Source organism: Cornus florida, unplaced genomic scaffold (genome assembly GCF_030987335.1).
Source record: "Cornus florida cultivar Cherokee Brave unplaced genomic scaffold, ASM3098733v1 CherokeeBrave_3.0.0_Hap2_Chr06, whole genome shotgun sequence".
Lineage (NCBI taxonomy): Eukaryota > Viridiplantae > Streptophyta > Magnoliopsida > Cornales > Cornaceae > Cornus > Cornus florida.
The window spans coordinates 51,153,316-51,163,823 of NW_026775576.1; positions in this window are offsets into that span (position 1 = coordinate 51,153,316).

The following is a 10,508-nucleotide window of genomic DNA, read 5'->3' on the forward strand; positions in this document are numbered from 1 at the left end:
GTTGGAGTCCATCATTTGCATGTGCATAGACTCCATCATTTGTTTGTTAGCAACAATTAGCTCATCCAATGGAGACGGTGGAAAAGGAGAAGAGGCCTGGAAATAATGATCATTGGGTTGAAAATTGGCTTGAAAATGTTGCCCATGAGATTGTGGGGCTGAATTTTCCATGTCATGCCACAAGAAATTTTGGTGATCTCCCCTACCCGAGTCATAACCATTGAAGTATGGATCACTACCCGGGTCAAAGAAATTTTCATTTGGTTGCTCTAGATAGAAGTCCGAGAATTGTCTCGTTGGAAAACATTCTCTTGTATGATGTGTATGACTAGAGCAAAATGCACAAAACTCATGTGGTGTGTAGAATTGAGTTGGAAGATAACTACCCTCCATCTAGGAGTAATTCAACAACACATAAAGCAATCAACACAACACTTCATCACCATAACCTCCACATACAATGTTCCCATTCTCCTCAATTATCAAGACAAAAATGTAAATGGCCACGACAAGGACCGATGCTTGAACACGAAATTTAAAGAAGATAAGGGCCTCAACAAGGGCTTCACAACTAAATTAACAACTTCTAAAATTAACACACGCACAATATTCATAATGCGAAACTAGAAGTCACGAGACTTACCTAGGGGCCTCTAGACTTACAATTTGCTAGCATTCCTGCGGCGAGCTTCGAGTCCCTAGAATCTTACAACACTTAAAACACAAAGATGGTCAAAACACACAAGGAATATTCACAAGACACAATATTCACAATCAAACTAAAATTAACCCTAAACTTTGGTCGCTAAACCGTTTGCAGTCCCCGGCAACGGCGCCAAAAATTGATCGGTTGATCAACTAAACATCAACCTTCGCAATAGCACGAATCATTGTAAAATAGGGCTATTGGTCGGGTAAGTCGAACCACTGGGACTGCGTTAGTCTATGGCAACCTAAGTGTCTAGAATTGTTCTTAGAATGATAAGGGGTTTATAGAGGTTTTGTTGGATGTCACTTAAGCTAGGAAATTAAAAGTGCATAAAACAATAAATTGCAAGAATTCAAGGGAGTGAAGTATAAGTAAAGAAGGCTAGGGAAATGAATCCACCTCCATCCCTATACACATGCTAGGTTAAGATTAATTTAAGGGAAAAACAACATATATGATAGTCATGATACATAACAATACTAGGTTGCTATAATATCCTCAAGAAGTTCATTTAAATAGGAAGGCAAGAATAAACCATCAAAGGTTCACATGATCAACTACCTAAACTAAAATGTAGCTTAAAACATGCTTACTAAGTCAAGGATTATCAAGCCCTAATTTAAATGGTGAATGCACATAAAGCAAAGAATCAAGTATAGACCATCAAAGGGAAACCCTAAGCCATGAACTATCTAGGTTCTCCAACTCCATGCCATTAAAACCATTCCATGATCTAACTTCCATTGTCACCATGGAAGTGCAAGCAATATGATTAAGAAAAGTAACCATCCAAGACAAGATGAATAACTCACAATAATCATTTATAAACATTCAACATTCATTACAACAAAAATGAGGCTCTTGATCATGGAAAGACTATCAAAAATACATTGTAATCCCCAAAAATAAACTATACTAACACATGCTTACAAGGGAGGGGTTTCATCACCTCCCTAGATGAGGTTTAGTTGCCCATTGGTGAGCTAGAAGAAGGAAGAAGCATCATCCTTATCTTCATTTTCGTGCACCCTCTTTGGAGCTTGAAGAACCCCTCTTTCTTGCTCTCTTCTCTCTCCTCTATCTTGTAAAAATGAAGCTTAATGTATTGTGTGGCTCTCCCCCCTTTATCTAGATAAGAAATCCACCCAAAAAGCCCTCTCTCTCCTCCAAGAAACATCCCCAACCAACTCATAAAGGAGAGCTTCCAAAGTAGGTAAAATCTGAGCACAAGTGGGCTGAGTCGTGTAGAATTCTGCCCTAATTTCGAGTGCTCGAAATAGGGCCTCGAGCACTCGAAAATTGGGCAGAATGCCCTATGCTCGGTTTGCTCCACCCGGACCTACTTTGGTAAAATGGCCATAACTTTGTGCTCCAAACTCCGAATGATGAACCGTTTGAAGATTTGGAAAGATGATTCAGAGCTCTAAAAACTTCATGTTTTGGTGGAGATCCAAATCTCAAGTCTACTTGGTCGAAATTAAAGATCAAGGCAGAATTTCATTGCTGCCAGGCAGTTCTGCGCACCTCTGGTAACAAGGCCATAACTCTCTGCTCCGAGCTCCGAATGACAAACCGTTTGAAGATTTAGAAAGCTAATTCAGATATCTAAATTTTTCATGTTATGATGGAAGTCCAGTTCTTGAGTTTGGTAGGTCAAAATGGCGGACAAAGTTCTGGCTTCACTGCTGCCCGAAATTCAGCATTGTGACCTTTGATGTTCAAAACTCCACAAAGCATCCTTCTTGCTTCTTTTTGGCCAATGAACCTAAAAATATGCAAAAACGTGCATATGAAGGTAATCTACATAATTAAACAAACAATGGACTTAAATAATGCAATTAAGGGCGCTTGAATATGCAATATTCGGCGCTTATCACCGCCCTAGATGGAGGTTTAGTTACCCATTACTACAAGGAATGAAGAGGATAAAGACGAAGAACTCTCCATTGTTACACCTTGAGCTCCAAGAACACCCAAAACCTCTCAACCCTCTTTCTCTCTCTAAAAAGCTTCCTAGAATAAGATCCCCCTCATAATAATGCATCAAGGCTCTTATCTAGCCAAAAACCCCTCTCCTCACCCTCCATCACGAACTCCAACCACTCCAAGGAAGTAGAACCACACAAAAATTGCAGAGGGGACAAGCTCAGCACAAAAACAAGAGCAAGTGGGCTGCTCTCTGCAGATCGGTGGGCGCCCGCGGGCTTTCAACCTCGAAGATGGCTACTAGCATGTTTGGCGGGCACCCGCGGGATCTCGGCGGGGGCCCGCGAGCCTGTAGCGGGGCCCCGCGAAACTAGGCAGAGAGTTGAGGAGTTAGCGGGCGCTCGCGGGGCCTTGTGGCTGCAACTTCATCAAGGCTTCTTGTAAGCCTCTTCGAGCCGGAGCGTTGGCGCAATCTCCACTTTAAACACTAAGCCACGAACTCCATGCATACGAGGACTTAAGAGGCCTGGCCCAAAAGACGGTCCTCAGTAACGGCGCACCTACTTCAACAAGAATGTTGTCAAAACCGCTTCTTTAATCATAATCGAGGAAACCGACCTGAAACATGACAATAGTACACAAGTAAAGTAAAACTGTACATTATACTTCATTAATGGACCTAACTCAAGCAAGAAAGGGCGCTTGAATATGCAATATTCGGCACTTATCACACCCCCAAACTTACATTTTGCTAGTTCCTTAACAAAACAAAATATAAAACCTAACCAAAATGACAACATATGAAATGCCATCAACACGCATCAATTATGGAGCAAGAAATTACCTACGAAGCTCAAATGTAACTTGGAACAACAGAAATTTGGAAATAGACTCTTAAGCAAACTACCTTACATATATAAAGCCTTAATACTTAAAATGGCAAAATAAGTTTCAACTTTTACGCACTGCTCATTAAGACCTATATAAACACTTCAATTGTAATTTCTAAAATGGAATTTAACTCTAACTTCAGTGAAAGTGAACCGGATTCCCAATATGCAGCTTTTACCCTCTTTTTCCAATCCCAAAAACACAAGCTTTCAAATCCTTAAATCTCCTTCTAAATGAGGTCCCCAAGGCTTAACTTTATTCACAAAACAACTTTTGTTGCTTAATGACAATTTTATTGATCAACTCAAAAGATCACTTACTATGGTCGTGCAATGTCAAAATCCTTTAAGTTTTCTATCCAACCCATGTAGCAAGTGTTAGGCCAACAACCCCCAAACCAGATGGCTTTAGGGTGTTAAGTGTAGAGACACTCCTAGGGCTTAATAACTCGAATTGGAAAGGTTACGAACTTCGAAGAACCATATTTATTTATTTTTGAATGACTATGCAATGTCTAAGTCCTTTAAACTTTCTAACCAACCCATGTAGCAAAAGTTAGGCCAACAACTCCCAAACCAGATGGCTTTACAGTGCTAAGTGTAGAAACACTCCTAGGGCTTAATAACTTGAGTTGGAAAGACTACGAACTCAAATTGGTCATATTATTATTATTATTATTATTATTATTATTTCATGTGTGCCAAGGGTATCCATTCATTAGGGTCATCAATTCAGATCAACTAAGTCCTGGTCAAGGTCAATTGGGTTACATACCTCACAATTAGGTTTCCTGTGTGCAAATGTGCCAAGTAAAGCGTAAAAGAGTATGAAGTCCAGCGAAAATCTAATTGAAGTACTTATACAAACCGATATGAATCAGCATGCTTATTTCAAAATTTTCTCTTTTTTCAAAAATCTCTTGACTTCTATATGCAAAGTATTAAACACATGTTTCGTTTCCAAAAGTTCCAAATTACACTATCATTGTTCCTAACAACATGATTTTATTAATTACATGCATCAAAAATGAACAAAAATCATAAGAATGTAAGGACATGCACCCCCAAACTTGAATGTCACATTGTCCTCAATGTGAGAAGACAAAGGATAAGAAAAATAAAAATAAAAATGGAGAGTGCCAAGAACAATAGTACCAAGTTGAGGAGGAAGGGAGTGGCGGTGCAAAAATAGGCCACTTCGTGAATTCCATGAGCATACCCCCAAACTTGAATTCAAAAACTTGTCAAAAGCATCTATACAAAGCAAGAATCATATGAATCCAAAAATCACTAACGATAACTGCAATTTATTTCAAAGCTAATATCCATGCAAAGAAGCAAAATGGAATGCAGTTATAAGTTCAAAAGAAACTGGAAAATAAATGCCAAACGCGGCCCAAAAGAAGTCAAAAATAGTACTACTAGAAAAAGGAAATAAAACTGAAAGCATAAAATCACTCCACCATCAGAGTGGAGGAGGAACCATCTGGTGCGCCAGGCGCACAGTCAATCAATGACTGGAGCATAGCCTATAAAATTTCTTGATTCTCCTGAGTCTTCTGGACTATAATACCCATAATTTTAAAAGGATAGTCCTGACATTTATTTAATTGTTTAATCTTTTATTTAATTGTTTAATTGCGTGTTATTCTATTAATTGGTTATTTTAATTGTGTGTTTCTTCCATGGTTATTTAAATTTGATTTTGTTTTAATTAATTGATTAAATTGTTTTGTTTCCTTTTATTAAATTATTCTAAATTAAATTGTTTTATGATGTTTTATTTGACTTAATTGATAATTGGTTTTATTTAATTAAATTGATTTAAATTAGGATTGTGTTTTCTGTATATTTACGTTTTAGCCGACATAGGTTATAACTTAGGTTATTCTTGGGCCGACTAAGTGCTGCATTAGGGCTCAAATTATACAAGGATTAGGGTTAGATTACTATGCCTATATATATGACCTTATGTGGGTTTAGAGTTTGAGGAAAAATACATAAAACCCTATTCCCGTATACAGTGATACAGAGAGTTGTGAGAGCAGAGAAACAGAGAGGGAACTTGAGTATTATACAGGAAGGTTTAAGGAAGGTTGGACGGGGTGTTTTCTGGGTTGAACCAAGAGCATCGGAGGAGTAGGACGGTAGTCGACGACGTTGACGGACAATTCAGAGACGGAGGTTTAGAGTTTTAAAGTCTGACACTCAAAGCAAGTCTCTATTCCACTCTATCTCTTTAATCTGTGTTCTGTACATGCTTAAAAAGACTCCAGGGATTAAACCAACATTAAAACGGATTAAATAAATGTTAAAATTTATCTTGAATGCATGTTTAAAACTATAATAAATCTCGTGAACCAAACTAGTGCAAGTTCTTAAAGTTTCTGTGTTTTGTTGCATGCCGTTCTTGAGTTTAAGCTTGGTTTAATTGGGATTATTGTTGCATGTTGGGGGCTTTCAAATAAATTTGGGACATTAAATAAACACCAGAACAGGAGTTTAAAATACTATAGAGGCTCTGGACTTCGCCGGAGACGAAGAAGACGAACAGGTTAGGGGATGCGGCTCTCAAAAGAGAAGAGCCGGCTCACCAAAAAGGGTAGAGCCGGCTCTAGGACTTGTAGAGCCGGCTCTACATGGGGTAGAGCCGGCTCCACATGAAGTGGAGGCGGCTCCACTAAGGGGGGAGCCGGCTCCAACTTTCTGGAGACGGCTCCAACCCCTTTTCTTGAGGTTTTGCGTGGTTCTGGGTCCGATTTGGTCTGTATGAAGGTTTCTGGGTTGGTTCAGGGAATGTGGATGATCTGTATAATTATTCCAGAGATGTATAAACTGTTGGGAAGCATGTTAATGTTATTATGATGAAGCATGCACAAAGATAAGGTTCAACACTAAACCTGTTTGGGAAACAGTGGATGAAAGGATTGAAATTAGTATATTGTTCTTACTATTTTCTGAAACAATTGGGGTTTTTTTTTGTCTAAATTAAAGACATTAAAAATGTCTTAACTGTGTACAAGTATATAGTTATTTATTCGGAAACATAAATCTATCTAGCTGGAATTAATTGATGATTACCTTTTCCATTGATTGCATTAATTATGGTTCTGTTTGGAGGAATTAAATGTGCAGTTTTATTTCATGTATTTAAATGACTGGAACGGGGATTCTAAAGTTGTTATTGGATGCATAATTTAGTTATACACATGTTAAACTGTAATTAAGCAAATTTTGGAGTATGGTTGATTAGTATCTGATACTGTTTTCATCAACTGTGTTATCTGGAGGAGCTAAATGTACAGTCTTTTCATTTATATCAAGAACTGTAATGGGATATCTAAATGTTATATTGGATGCATATATTGGTTGTGTACATGCTAAACTATATTTATGTTTATTTTGAAATGTTGGTTAATAAGTAATTATACTGTGTTATTAACTACGGAAACTGGAGGATGGTATGCGCCGGTATGGGACGGTGTCATACTAGGTACGGATTAGTTCAGACACTAAGCCCTACCTAAATTTGGATTAAGGTATGGATTAATCATAAAGATGAAGTCCATCACTAACATATGTCATATCAATTGTGAATTAAATGATCCACTATGGTTTCAGGATGGATTTGTTATACATATATCAGACCACTACACAGATGGTTGGTATTATGTATTAGGAGGAGTACGGACTTTATATATATATTATATGGTGCCGTGGTATGAACTTGAGTCTCATGACCATGGTTAGGGTGCGTATATCACCTAGGATGGATAACTGGACATAGGTGTTGTTCCCTGGTAGGTCTAGGTACTCATGCCCACCCTAGGGTGCGTATTCGCATATTGCCTTCTATTCAGGCTGAGACAAACCTACTGGACTAGCGAGCGTCCTATAGTGTGTACTATATACATATATAGACTACTCTAGATATTGTTGAGTCTTCCTAGAATGTATCTGCGTATCGGATTACTATTTGGATTGTAGTAGATCAGGACTTGCATGTGGGCCTGACCCACTTCTTTATTTTTCAGGTGCTCGTCAGTTCCAGGGTTAGAGTTTGGACGTGCAGAGCAGATACAGCTAATCACTCCTCCGATTATGTAGGAATTTTCTCTATGTTAGCTTTGGATTTTATTTTTATTATTTCAGTATCGTTTGGAGAATTTAAATAAGGGGTCCAATGGATGGATTCCCGAGTTGTAAACTTATGGAGTTTTGGATTATCAGGTTTTAAGTATTTAATTATAAAGGATTGTATTTCTAGATTCTTTCAGCTTATTATTATTTTTATTTCGTATTTCATCTTGTATTCTGTGTTCGGTTACATATTAATTGTTTGACATCCCTCGGGTTTGGGCCTGGGCCTGATCAACCCATGTCTCGGATCCGAGGGGTATCACATGGACGGCGCCCTCTATAGCGTCAAAATGCAAGTTAAATGCATCGAGACAAGCATTCAGGACGAGATAGTCAACTCGGGTCATGACATCTAACAGCGGAGGCGCATGGGCATCATGAACAGGTGGAGCAAGAGCCACAGGGGGTGCTGGAGCACCCCAATCCAACTCACCCCCAATACGGGCCTGACGGGACGTCTGAAGCTGAGTTGTGTTTGACTTCCAGACCCCAAGAGAAAAATCAAGAACCATTTTTGCTTTAGCTTCACCCCGGGGTGCTTTGAATCCGGCATCTTTAAGCAACCTTGTGATAAGGTAAGGAAAAGGGAATGCCCATGTGGTGGTAGTGCACGACCTAACCAAGAGTAATTCATTGTAAATTTTTAGCATTTGGTCCAAGACAAGCTGTGGGAAGCAAAACCAATACCCCTTTTCAGCATTGTAGAGGGTTTTCAGAAAATCCCCCTTACGCTCGGAATGGCTTGGCACGGGAAGGGCATTTTTAGCGAGGACTGAATCAAGAAACCACAACCGGCATGGCAAAAAGGACTTGTTGGTGCTTATGGTTTGAGTGCCGATAAATTGGCCGTGGCAAATCTCCCCCACAATGTCGGACAAGGTGGCGTCGGGAGGAGCAACATAGAGAGGCAAGCCCGCCCCATCCACGGGAGATTGTAATGGGCAATCCATAGCCATAGCAAGGTTATCAAGGGTGAACTCATACTCATAATCATCAATGGTGGTTTTGATTTTGTCCGGTTCCGCACATGAATATAACATGTTGGCATAGAAGAGATGGACCACGCGTGGGTAGTAGGAGTGAGCACATGGTTTGAAGAGAGTTTCAAGACCACGCTCTCTCAATTCACGGACGGACCACGCCGTCTCATGATTATGCTCAAAACCATCTTTGATAGCGAACTTGGCTTCAGGAATGATTGGCCATTCAGCCCAATTTGGGGTTGGAGGCGCATTAGAAGGGACCTAGGACGATCTAGCAAGCTTAGAGGCCACTCTAGAAGCCATTGGATGGAAGAGAAATGGTTCAGACCTTTTTACGACCACCTGGTGTGCAGTAAGAAAGGGAAGAGATGGAAAATGATGAGAGAACTTGAAAAATTCCAAAAATTTGAAGTCTTTAATCAACAAAATACAAGTCCCAATAACTACACATCCTCTACATAATCAACCCTATCCACCATGAAGTAAAACTTGAAAGAGGAAGAAGAAAAGGAACTTACCAAACTATGAAGAACACAAGAACTTGCTTGCTTGATTGATGGGAGATGGGAATGAGAGTTTGTTGACGGGAGATGAGATGTGAGATGGATGGGATAAGATTAGGAGTAGAGATGGAGGTTTTGAGGGTTAAAGAGGGGTTGGGGCGAGAGTGGAAAGGGAGAAGAAGAATTTAAAAAGCATAAATGGGCTTGAAAGCCCATTTAAAAATCCAGTGGAGGGAAGCCACGGGTGGGCGCCGGCGAAGCGACGAGGGGCTACTAGATAGCTTGGTAGGGCCCCACTAGGAACGGCGGGGGCCCGCAAGAGGATTCGCGGGGGCCCGTGAAACACGGCGAGGCCCTGCGGATTTGTTGAGCACACTGGTAAGTTTCGCGAGCGCTTGCGGTGGTGCTGCGGGCGACCGCGGGGCCTCTTGTAAAGCTGCCTTGTACAGCCTAACTCAGCTTTGCAAGGCCCGGACGTGATCACCTTGACTTCAAACATGGGTGGAAACACGTTGGAGAACCTAGTGCCCGCGTAGAATTAAATTAAATGAGACAAACTCATAAGCTACATCTATGAGGGTCAAATGCTATAAGAACTTTGGATAAAACAGGAGACATGCCCAAATGACTGTGAATATTTCCAGGACTTGAACAAAAACCTGCATATGATGAAGACAACCAAATGCAACCGCCGGAATGCTCGATGAACCAATTCCGGAAGCATGCATATTTTTGGTTAAACTTACTAAATTTCCAAAAAATTCGGGGAACTAGGCACTTGGAAGAAGGAAGCTCAGAAGATGAAAGAATTGCTTCCTATGAGGGCTAAATTTAACGTCGATAGCTAGACGAAGCAAGATCGCACATTAGTCCTCGTAGACTGGGTCCGTTAAGAGGACTTTCTCTACTTTGCGGATATGGACTATGCTGTCAATGTAAGGCTTAAGCCGTTGGCCATTAACCTTAAACAGAGATCCATCAGCCGGATCTTGAAGCTCGACTACTCCATGAGGAAAGACGGCGGTGATGACATATGGACCATCCCACTGTGAACGGAGTTTACCGGGAAAGAGTCTTAATCTAAAATTGAAAAGCCAAACTTTTTGTCCAAGGGCAAAAGACTTTTTGACAATGTGCTTGTCATGAAAAGCTTTAGTCTTTGCCTTATAGATTTTAGCACTTTCATACGCATCATTGCGAAGTTCCTCAAGCTCATTGAGCTGCAATTTGCGAGTAGAGCCGGCTTGTTTGAGATCAAAGTTGAGCCTTTTTGTGGCCCAATAAGCACGGTGCTCTAGTTCGACTGGAAGATGACAAGCTTTGCCAAAGACAAGTCGATACGGTGACATGCCAATTG